The sequence below is a fragment of the Diprion similis genome, chromosome 14 (assembly GCF_021155765.1).
Source record: "Diprion similis isolate iyDipSimi1 chromosome 14, iyDipSimi1.1, whole genome shotgun sequence".
In the NCBI taxonomy this organism is placed as follows: Eukaryota; Metazoa; Arthropoda; class Insecta; order Hymenoptera; family Diprionidae; genus Diprion; species Diprion similis.
Window position 1 is genome coordinate 11288953 of NC_060118.1, and position 12703 is coordinate 11301655.

At 37.0% G+C, this 12703-nt stretch overlaps 1 protein-coding gene across 2 annotated transcripts in view; it reads right to left on the reverse strand.

Moving 5' to 3' along the window:
- The window catches only part of LOC124414757 (lachesin-like), a 75892-nt gene extending 64046 nt beyond the window's left edge, over positions 1-11846 (reverse strand). Inside the window, exon 1 of one of the 2 annotated variants that reach the window (XM_046895817.1) lies at positions 11734-11846. The gene's annotated coding sequence lies outside the window, so the exon portion shown is untranslated. Of the gene's footprint in view, positions 1-1395; positions 1452-11733 lie in introns of those variants that run through there. The other variant, XM_046895819.1, reaches the window with a different exon arrangement.
- Between the last annotated feature and the right edge of the window lie 857 nt (positions 11847-12703).

Genomic DNA, 12703 nt, shown 5'->3' on the forward strand with positions numbered 1-12703 from the left:
TTTCGTTTCTTTATACTACACGCGTGGTTTTATAAAATAATAGTAATATCAGAATAAATTTCCTCCCGAAGGCCACGTGACCGCTAATTTAAAGCATAAAAACGATGAATGTTTTGCTTTTTCTTTCTCTTTCTCTCTTTACATTGCACGTACATACATACATCGAGACCGTGCGATAATTTATCGTGAAAGCAAAGAGAGCCAGGAAGCGGAAATAAGGAGGCTCGGTGTCGTCGTATAACGAAATATTGTTTCCTGAATTTTTCAGCATAAAGTATACGTATATGTATATACATATAGACACAGTAGACACCCTGCCCGAGGTGGTAAGGACGGAGGTTCCCTCGTGGAAAATAAATAAAGGCAAACAACCCGGGACGAAGAATAAGAATAAGAAAAAGGTGAAACGGGTTCACCGGAATCTGTTACTCGCTCGTGTGTGTAGGCGAAGGTTATACGTACGAATGGGCAGGAGGTACAAGTCTGAAATTAGGAATGCGAGAGAAGGAGAAGGGCGCTGGAAGATACATTGAAGCGATTCTCAATTGCTTTCTTCCCGGTTATTTTGCCTCCTAGAATACGAGGAATACCACCCCCAGTAGCTGCTACCCCTCCTATTATTCAAGCACCGATTTCACCCTGTTTTACTATTTTATGGTAAAACAGTTACAGGGATAAAAATAAATACACATTTGCCGAGAATATTCAATTTCTTGTATTAAGAATGGGTATTGCATCCTCCCCCCCACCCACCCCCCACCCCTCTGCATAACATATCGCTTCCAAGATCTATTCGATTACTTTTATACCTACTTATACTCTGAGCGCAACATATTTTACGTGTACGATCGAGAGATCACTTTGCACTTGTGTACGTTGTATGGATATTCTATGTACGATCCAAGAACATGGGATAAAATTCTGTACGTTTATGGGGTTGGAGATGTTCTTGTTTTCCGATTGAAGAAAACAAGAGAGAGAAAAGATCAGACTTTGTCAGATCTCTGAGGAAATTTTCCTCCCGTTTATTTTGTTCGGATAATAAAAATCGCCGAAGTATATAAGGAGGGAAAAATTGACGCGGTTTTAAGTGATTTTCAAACGAAACATCAACGATCGATCAGCAGGTGTAATCGTTTCAGCCTACGTTACCACCCAGCAGAGAATCCCTCGTTTAATTTCAGATATTTTCACTTCAAAGTGATTGGCGTTTGCATTTCGGAACGGATTATAAATTTGCTTTAATTCAAACTCTCCCCGAGGCAGTTCACCCGTCATGGCGACCTCTTGAATTATTTATTCTGCATGAAAATCGTTTCGAAACAAACTTTATAAAAAGTTGTGAGGAAATTCTTATTTTCGGATCATAACGATGCGTCGAATATCAATCCTTACCTGCTCGGAGATATTTAATCACAGCATATCTGCCTCCGACATGAAAATCTCATCACTATATTCACACAAATTGATTATAATTGTTCGATTTGTTTATTTTAAATACTGAATTACACTTGAATAGAAAATTATAAGTTCAACTTTTACCGACCTTTTTAATTTCAGTTAAAAATTTCAATTTATCTTTCTTCGTTTGTAAACGGTTAACGAATTTCGGCAAAAACGTAATGTTTGTACGATGTTATCAAATTTTTAATAGGGATCCTTATAATACGCTGAAAAGGAATCAAGCTGGATTTACTTATTTTGTCAACGAATTTGAACGAACTTGAGATAGCAAATTGTGACTAATAAAAATTGACAAATTGAGTGTAACGAAATGCGCGGGAATGCAAAAAATCTCGTTATGGCAATTTTACACGTTTTTCATTCTGTTAAACTTTATCTTTGTCTTAACCATATACGCTGTATTAAACGTATACACAAAACTTTTTCTACGATTCTTTTAACATGAGTGTATATACGTATAATATTAAATTAAATTTCACGGCTGATAAAAATTTTCCACTCGTGGGTGTAAATTATTGTTCACGTATATGAAGCAGTACATAAAAATAAATTCTCTCACTAAAACGATCGTAAATAGATCATATAAAATTGTTTCACATGTGTGTAATAATCTACTTTGCTATAAAGTTAAAATTTCGACGGGAATTGACCGACTCGAAGCTTGTTAGCACATGTAACACAATTCAATTGAATAAAATCTGTAAAGAAATCGTTTCTCAAATTTATTGAAATATAAAAATGATCGAAAGTAAGAAGAAAAAAAAGAAAAGAAAAGCAATTCGAAAGAAAGAGAAAAGCTTTTTTTAAAACCTGTAATTAAACGAGTTTACTGTTAAACTGTAACGTAGAAAAATTGATTGACAAATCTATTATACAATTCGATGCAAGTGCATCATGTATATTATAATCGAGAAACATTCATACCGCACTTGAAAATTAATCCCGTTTACCTGACGCAGGTATCGTCGATCGATTAAATCATCCGCACGTGTGTAAGATCGTCAGATCATGGAATCACGCACGATTGTAAAAATGATCACAATAAACAACGCTGGAGTTAAGAAACAAAAAAAAAATAGAAAACAAATGTTGAGAAAAAAACCAAAAAACAAGCCAAAAATTTTCTCAATATCGAAGAACGTTTCACGTGGCAAATTGATCAGCAGGATTTCTCCACGAGGAGTAAAATCGAGCAGCAGAGCCGAGGGTCTCGCGGCGTTTAGACCGCGTGGTTACTGCACGGGGACACCGTCGGAAACTGCGTCCACCAGGAGTCCCCACCACCAGATACGAGGGCAGAACCTCTGCCTCTGCTTCTACCCCTACGGCAGCTCGTGCTCTCGACGCGCGACGAGGCTCCGCCTTCCGAAGGAAACAACCACCCCTGCAGCCGGTATCGCCGACGCGTTTTCGCGATCTTCGCAAATCGTCCCCGACGAGAGGGTGCAGTGGATGCACGTAATCCACCCTAAAACTTGGTGTGGATGTTACTTTGAAGAGATTTGGGGAAAAGGTCGGACGAAAAAAATTTATGCATTATTTTTTTCGCGAGAATTGAAGAAAGTATAAGCTGAAGGTCTATGAGAGACTAATTTGTTTAGTAAATGAAAATCGTGTGAAGATCTGATTTCAGATTCGTAATCACCGCGACCCCGAAAATCTCTGCATAGAGTTTTTTGGCTGGGTTTGATGAAACTTGAAATTTTCATCCACGATATTGAATTTGCCATCTTGAATTTTTTTTTTAAATCTGATTTCAGATTTGTAATCAGTGATCCCGAAAACTGTAGAATACTATCTTGTTATAAAAGTTCACTCAGCAGAATAATGTTTAAAACAAATAATAAAACTTGGCTGCTGCGAATTTAAAAAAAACCAAACTTCATTCAATTTTCATGTAAGGAATAGACGAATTAACTTGTGTAAATTCTGAACTTCGAGAGAACGAATATCTAAATATAAAAAAATCAAATCCGGTATCACTGATTAAAAAAAATTGTTCTGATCACTTTATTTCTAGAAAAAAATAACATTACCTTGAGAGAAAAAAAGAAAATATATGTAAAATCGTCAAATCCTTTCTCTCAGATTGTATTGTGAAATATTTTTCCTATATTCGAAAACTTTCATCAAAAACTCCAACAAACGAAGGTGAAGAAAGAAAAAAAGAAAAAAGAGTTAAAAAATTTTCTACCCCAGTTTCTAATTTTCCCCCTGTTTTCTCTCCACTTCCTTTTTCTTCACTTTTTCTCCTCTCTCTTCTGAGTAAGGATTAAAATTCAATATTTTTATTTTCTCTACACCCTCTATATCGTTTCCAATTATTCTACTACAGTAGGTTATAGTTGAGATTATACGTATACACAGAGGAACGATAAAAAAAAATGGTGTAAGAAGAGGAGTGAAGAAAAAAAACAAACCAAAAAAATCAAAAAAGCCGGAGAGAGAGATTGAGAAAGAAGGCAAAAAAAAGGAGAGGTAGGAGAGGCGGGGGGGGGTTTCCTGACACGAAAAGCATCGCGAGGGGTCGAGTGTTTTTATTCCATTACCAACGACGTCAACCTCTTAACCACTTACTTAACAGTGAAGCCTCCGTACTCCCTCTCACTGATCTTCCTTCACACTCGATGGCGTTTGACAAGTCAAATATTATCCAAGGCCTGATCCCTGAGACGAACACCGGATCATCTCGATGTAGTAACTTTATACTTGGGAAGTTATATACATATATATATATATATATAATATTACATATCCTATACATATGTATACACGTATATTATATATATATATATATTATTGAATACCTGCATCCTTTTCCAAAAACTTTTCACCCCCGCCCAAACATTATCCATATACATCGGATCCAGGGTTATAATACGGAAATGATTTGATAAATTTTTTAACTTCATCACTGTTTTTTGTTTAATTATAACACAGCCTTGAAATAATTCTATACACACAAGAGTTCGTACGGAGGAAGGCGGAATCGCATTATTTTAATTAATTAAGCCACCTGTTTTCTTTCTACTTCCTCATCTTTAATTTTCTCTCTCTCTCTTCCCCTTTTCTTCTTTCTTTCTTCATTCGTGTTTTTATTTTTATTTTTTACCCCGACTTAAGTAAACGAGGAGCTTCAAAATTTTAAACAAGCTTGTTTTTCATCAACTGCAGCAGTTCGTATTAGCACACCGAACGTACGGTGAAGGGATGGGTAAATTTATTCAGAGCATGCCAAGTTATCACCCCCCCCCCCCCCCCCCCCCCTTCATCTCTCACTCTCTCTATCTCGCTCTTTCTTTCCTTCTCTCATCTTCGTTAATAAAAAAATTAACATCGCCAGGTAATCTCTTATTTTTCGAATCATTGCAGGATTATAACATACGTATACGAATAACTCTTATCACCATGATATGGTGATTTTTTTTTTATAGGAATGGTTTCTGATCTTCTGGGAGGAAAAAGAGTCCGCACCTCGCGCCTCGGTGGAATTGATCTAGGATTTAAGCCTTCTAGTGATCCACCTTTTTTTACGTCCGCTTCTTGTATACTCAGAGAACTTTTCAACGTATTTCTTTGAGGTTTTAGTAACATGAATTTTAAGTTTTTAGGGTCACTGAATACGAATCTGAAATCGGGTTTTCAAAATTCGAGATGACCCATACAATATGGTGGACGAAAATTTCAAATTCGATCAAATCCGAAAAGAAAAAATTCTGTCCAGGAGTTTTCTTGGGTCGCTGATTACAAATCTGAAATCAAATTTTGAAAATTCAATACGGCCAGTCCAATCAGTGGCCTCCAAAAACCTCTGCGCAGTTTTTTTTGACCAAATTTGATCAACTTTGAAAGTTTTCTCCACCATATTAAATCCACCAGCTTGAATTTCGAAAATCTGATTTCAGATTCGTAATCAGTGACTCCGAAACTCGTAGAATACCATCTTGTTAAAAAAGTCGACTGAGTACAATAATGTGTGAGCAAAAGGGTTAGAAATCCAGACGCCCTCCAACCCCTCCCAAGCCTTATACACACACGCGATTTCCAAAATTCAGTCCCACGCAAACTTTAAATTCTTCACGATGAACGAGAAGTAATTATATAATTAACGCATTCAAATTGATCATCTATATCGGGTGTACACGAAATACGTACGCACGCTGCGTAAACACTGCGAGTAATATTATTTCAAAGAGTACACGAATTTCGTTATCCTGTCACGTTTCGCTTCGAATCGATGAGAAATGTAAATTCCGTAACGGAGAATGAAAAAAAAAAAAAAATTCGTCAACATAAAAAAAAAATCCAGGGAATCAGTAGCGATAACTTATTATTCAAAAAACTGGTCATTTTCCTCGATCTCTCAAGAATGTTTGAATAATTTATTAACGAATATATCAAGTACCTGATTGTAATTTGAAAAGGAGTGAAAAACGACGACAAAATAAAAGCAAAGAAGAAGAAGAAGAAGACAAAAATAAAATAAAAATTTAGAAAATTAAATAAAATAAAATAAAAAAACTTCCAACACTTCCGGGTTAATTTCATTTTCAACACGATGCGTGTCGAGATGTACGTACATACATATATATGTAATATACATAAAGTGAAGAATTATCACCGGGATAAATTAGAAGGATCTTTGACGCGTTTTCAGCTCGTAGATCTCCGGTCTGCGTTTATGTTAATGTAATTTTCTGCACCGTATGTATTATACCGTTTGAAATAACCCTTCGAAATGATTATGCGAGTCAGTGGTGGGCGTGCATGCACACAAACGCATGCATGTACATCCACACACACAGGCACGTAAATATACACGACGAAAAGCTGTGTGAACGGCTCGGCAAAAGATAAATCGTTCCCGAGTATGCATAACGGCCGGCGTATATATACGTACATACGTCCATACATATATGTATACATACATCATATACGTATACATATAGCATGAACGGGATCCCCTCGCGTTGTTGAAAGCTGCGTGAAACAATTTGACCGGTATTCCACCCCCACCCCCTCATCACCAGCCCTTAAACACACCACCGAACTGCGTCGTCCTCTCGTTATACACTCGTACGGAATATATTTCACTTTGAACAATTTCCGATTTCAGCGTGATCATCATCACGGGAGAGAAATATTATATATGGGTGTCCAGCCTGAACTTGAATCGTATGTTTAAAGCTCAACGATTTGTCACTTTTCGTACAATATTCAAAAGCTCGGTTTTACTGCGACTCGTCGATTTGAAAAGCATTCAATATCGTTTTAACATTCCTCGAATATATACTTCGAGGTAGCTGATTAATGTGATATTTCAAAATTTCCCGGAACATTGAGAATTTTTTTAGTTTCAAAAAACGATTTAATTTAACAATTGTATACAAAATTTTAAAAGTATCATGTTATTTAAACACTTCGCAGAACGGTATCGTTTTATTTTCTTAATCGTCTCGGTAGATTAACCACAAAAAAAAAACCACAATCAATTTACAAAAGGATTAAAAGAGTGAGAAGAAGAAAATTCTCGCAAATCAAGAAAAAATTTCACCATCCTGCAATTAATCTTCTAATCAACGATAGCTGTTAATTAATCAAACGTTTACCTCTCTTCTCGCGTTTTTAATTAGTGAACAGAATTTTGATCTCCCATTTTTTTTTTTTTTTTTTTTTTTTTTTTTTTTTTTTTTTTTTTTTTTTTTTTTTTTTTTTTTTTTTATAAATAAAAAAACAATTTCTATCAATCGCAAAATTTTTCAATCGCATACATGTATCTGAAATTTTTTTTCTCATTTATATTTTTCGTTTTGTCTTTCATATAAACATCGTCGAGCTGATTGCCCAGGGAGTTGAAACGCGGGAGTGTAAAGGGGGGGGGGGGGAGATGAGGGGGTTGTGGCGCACAGGCAATGAACCGCAGAAAGGAAGTTGTTCGTTAGGTGAAATACACGGGATATGTCTCATCCGGTAATTCGCTGCCTTCCCACACACATCGCCGGTTTATGAACGGTATGGACTCACCGACACATAAAAATATCGCTATATTCCCCCCTCACGGGAAGAAGCCTCATGTTTATATGGATTTGTTACACTGAAACTTTCCCCGCTATGATACTGCGACCCCCCCCCCCCCCACCCCCGACACCTCCCCCTGAAAACCACCCCTTCATCATCACGGTATAATCGATCATCGATCATCAATCTAAAATTTTTCCTGTTTCGTGAACAAGAGGAAAAAACAAAAAAACAAGCCGAAAAAACCGTTTTTTCGCGATACTTTTCATCGCGGGAGTTTTTAGGGACGGTAAAAATTTTTTTTTCAAACAATTAATTAAACTTAGAAAAACGTGATTGTTCGTTTAGAAAAAGAAGTATAGGTTTGTGAGGTTAAACATTGAGAATCGATTTATTTCCGGTAGAACCGGAAGTTAAAATTAAACGGGACGTGAAAATTTTTTATGCCCATTATTTGATCGTAAAATCTTGTTGGTTTCAAATTTTTTCATACACCAGTTTTATCCAGATCGTCGCTGGGAGTTTTTTCGGACAAACCGACATTTTTCTGAAAACTTGTATTTTCGTATTCCAGAGTTTTGCTAACGTAAAGATTCGTTGAAATGAGAAAAAGTGAATTACGACCAAAACTCCAAAACACCTTTTTTTACATCACCAAACAAATGTGATGAAAAGTAAAAACAGATTCAAACGATCTCGTTGTTTTTTTACTTCCGTCGTAATTTTCGATTTACACCGATTATCCCAATTAGTTTCTAATACATTTCTCGCGTATATGTATAGCGAAAAAAATATTTCGCGGGAGATATTTCGATCCCGCGAAAAGAGAATCGGATGAGATAAGGAGGAGAGAAAAAAAGGGGGTAGGGGGAGGGGGGGCGGGGGTGGATTTTTCAATTACAGAGCGAAACCGGTTCATAATCTAATCTAGCCCAAGGTGGATGTCTAGTCGTTCAGGGTGTAAGCGGGTGTTGGTTTATTTGGGAAAACACACTGGGGAAAAGTTCCGTTCGAGGATTCACGTGGGTGTGAGCCAATATCGGGAACGAGTGAAGGATGCCCAACACGCTTTGTCGTCCTCGTCGATTCTTGGCTCTTACCTCATCTTGAACGGAATACGAAGGTCTCGTGGCCTCCGTTTCCGTGTGTATACATATATATATATATATATATATATATGCCTGCAATATACGTATACGTACACCCGGTACGTAGGTAGGTACTTAACTTTACCGCACGGAGGGTTCAAACGTCACGTAACTTTCTCGCACTTGACGCAATTTCACATCGAGTGATCGTTTTACGTTTCTTAAATAGAATTCTCTCATCCTCCTCCTCCTCCTCCTCTTCCTCCTCCTCGACGTCAAGTGCGGGTTGAAATCGATACTTTTTTATCAATTTTATTACGATAAAATAGCCGTACGTTAAGTATATTCTGCAAATTGTTTATTCTTGAATTACGAATATATCATCGACGGTATAATAATGATTTTAAATTGTTTCAAAGTTTTTTTTTTTAAATCTAGTAGATTTCTTCGATTTCACCCCCTTCAATGGCATGTTTTAATAATTTTTCATACCATTTTTCTGCACACTTTTTTATAACTTTAAACAATACAAAATTTTGAAATTAAATATCAATGTAAACATATTATTACCTCAATATTTAATACCCAGGTGTCAAAAATTTCATAAACTCAACGTATCTCGCATGATCTAACGATCAAATTCATTCACACGATCTATTAAGTGAATACCAAAAATTGATGGTTTCCGATAGTTTACGTTAAAAACTTATTTCTTGTTAAGTAATCAGAAATTTCGGGAAAATTTGAATGTTTCAGTAAAGAAGATAACATGAACTTTAAGAAATAATATATTTTTTTCATTTTTCAACCATTATTTCATAGTGAAAATAAAAAATGATTCGTGAAATTTGACATAACTAATTTTCGATCTTAAATAACTTTTGAACCAGTAGATTTACGAAAAAATCTCACTAGACTTTTTCGTAGATCTTTCAATTTTTCTTTGTTACGATACGCCAACCCATTCTTGAGTAATAAAATTCCAAAATAAAAAGAAAAAAATTTTCTGTGTCATTTAAACGAGAAATTAAAAAATTTCAAACAGACATCTCTTAATATTAATAAGAAGAGCCCAAACCTTTACGGAATTTTCTTTTCGTCATTTTGAACAATATTTTCATTGTGATTAACGAAAAAAAAAATAGTAATTTTTTTTCTTTTTGCCCACCCTAATATACATATATACACAAAATATATATATATATATATATATGTGCGTATAAAATATGTGAATGTGTATCACGTATATACACTCTTTGTATAATAATAAATGTTAGGGGCCAGCGATTGACTTACGAAATGTCAAACTTCCAGCCCCCCATTGTCTTGACACTCAACAAAGCATCCTGTATGACCTTTATCGTCAGACAAGGTAGACTCGAACTTGCGAGTCGCCTAATCTAAAAGCTATAGGAGTATACATATATACATAAACAAATACACACACCTAAGATCGGTTAACCAAGCGTATAAATCGTGCTCCGTATAACACATCACTGTTAGACAATAAGGACAACATATTATATCCTTTGTATAAGAATCCAAAAATATTTCGGGTTCTTCTAATTTTTCGAATCAGGATTTTTTTCATTGTTGATTTTTTTTTTTTTTTTTTTTTTTTACGTCGAGATGACGATCAATATCTGGCTACCGCAGCTTCAAGGGGATCGAAAAATTCAGATCACTTCTTTGATACCTGATCAAACTTTGGCTCGCTCGATCACTCGCACAAGAGAAACTTAGAAGCTAGGAAAACTCGTCGAATCGTACGACCGGAGTTTTCCTTACGATTTTTCCCTTATAACCGCCTAGGGCATCGTTAATTTTATTCCCGTATGTTACCGACTTTTATCCAAGTTTTACAGTTTTAGGTTCGTACCGTCCCCCTCCCTCTCACCCTCACCCTTTTTCCTACCCTCACCTTTCTTCGTCGTGTTCGTCATGCCCCTTTATATACGTGCTAATTCACCCCCGATGTACATGCTGAAGATTTTTTTTCTACCTCGCTTCCCTTAATTTCACCCTGCAAACGCCAAAGTCTTCGTTTTTGCACGCTGATCAAGTCGGGGATTGAAAAAGAAGCTTAAGGATCCAATGGAATTGAGGCCAGCCATTTAGTGTAAAACATACATTCTATATAATGTGATATTTATAATAAATGAAATAACGTAATATTGTGATGTATAAAATTCTCTGCTGATATCTCAAGACAATATTTTCACGAAAACAAATTTGGAAAATAGGTTTACACAATACTTTTTATAGAATTATATTAAATATTTGAAGGAATCTAATATCAGAAGTTTAATAAAGTAAACAAGGGTGGTGAAAAAAATTTTACGAGATTATTAAAAATCTCATATAATTTCAACCAAGATAATTTGCATCGATCGTTAAAATCTTGTACGAAAAAAAATTTATATAGAAAAAAATTTTCCACTAAACTACTTATATAAAATCGTTTCGGATTGAATGTAATGAAAAAAAAAAGGTCTGTGAAAACAAAGCCCAACAAAAAATGACAAAACAAAAACAGATACATCAATGTTATATTTCGACCCAACATAAAATTGGCTTATCCATGATTGTGGTACGAAATTCAACGTTTCAAATTGATATTCGTAAATCAGGGAACTGAGAAGATCAGAAAAGAAGTACAATGTATAAGAATAATAGGGTGCAGAGTAATAGTGCAAACGGCGGGGCGGAGGGGGGGGGGGGAGGAGGTTTAGGGGTTAGGGGTTAGACATTCGCGAGAAGAGAGTCAGAGATTCTTGGAGTGTTTTTATAGGACCAAAAGTTGGGTGAAAGATGTGCGCGCGATGAAATCGAATACGCAGTTACGTATCCACTTTGAATAAGGAACGAGGAGGGTGCAGGGTGGTAGGAGTTAACCAATCCCTTCGCGTCCCCGGATCTCCACGCGATCCATCGGGTTGTACGACCAACGGATAACTTCTTCGGCGGACTTTGTGATTTGTCTCGGCATGGGCGCACAGAATTTCAACCCCCCCATACCACCCACCCCTGGCTCAAACGTCTAGTGAAAATCGTTCCTCTCCCTGGGGAAACGCCGGGAAATAAGAATAAGAATAAGAATAAGAATAAGAATAAGAGAAAAGGAAGACGAGAGGGAGTACCTGAAACTTTTTTCACGCCTTACCTTCGACTCCGACGTCGACGTTCCGCATCGTGCTGGGGTAAGAAATCGCTGGTTCGGCTTGAAAATATTCGGCATGCCGGTCACCTCGCATCTGAATTCATTACCAGGTCCGATTCAGCATTGACTTCATCCCCATAGACTCGGTGTCTGCAGACTTTGATCCTACATCACGGAGGGTTGATAACCGTGTATAGAGTCCTGGAAAAAGGAAAAGATGGAGGATTGAAAAAGGGGTGGAAGAGTAACCGCTGCAAGTTTGAGCATCGTTTTTACACCCCTCGGAAGAGGGAGGGAGGGAGGTGGGGTTAAAAACCGTGAGGGTAATTATGCGGGGATTTTTTGTTTCGCGAAAGCTCGCCGTTCGCTTAAATCATACACGCAGAAGGAGAAAATGAAAGAAGAAATAAAGAAGGGAAAGAGAGAGAAAGGGACGTCGCGTCGGGGGTTCCGAGGGAAGAAACTGGCTGAATTGAGGTGCGTACGTGCCGAGTATATATTTCGAGTATAAAACGCGAGAAGCAATTGGCTACGCTTGCAGGCTTCGGAATGGAGGGATGGAGGAAAGGAAGGAAGGAAGGAAGGAAGGAAGGAAGGAAGGAAGGAAGGGTTGAGGGTTGTCGCGGAGCGCGAAATGGGTTAGGTATTAAAATCGATGCAGCAAGCAACAGATGTGCAAGGATAGCTTTATTGCCCCGGTACGAGCCAATAACGAAAATCATTAAATTAGCTTAACCACTGCACCGGTGCTCTGTGTGTCCTGCCGCCCCGTTAACGCGACCCTCCTGCAGCCTTTCCGCCCCATCGCTAGTAATTTGGGCGTCAAACGTTTGCGTGAAAAAGCGATAGAAAAAAAACGAAAGGTAGAAACAGAAAATTGAATGATAAAATTTGAGTGAAAATGCGCCGCGACGATTTCTTGCGATTCGATTACAAAAACTTTCTCTCACAATCAAAACTACAAGGTCGTCGT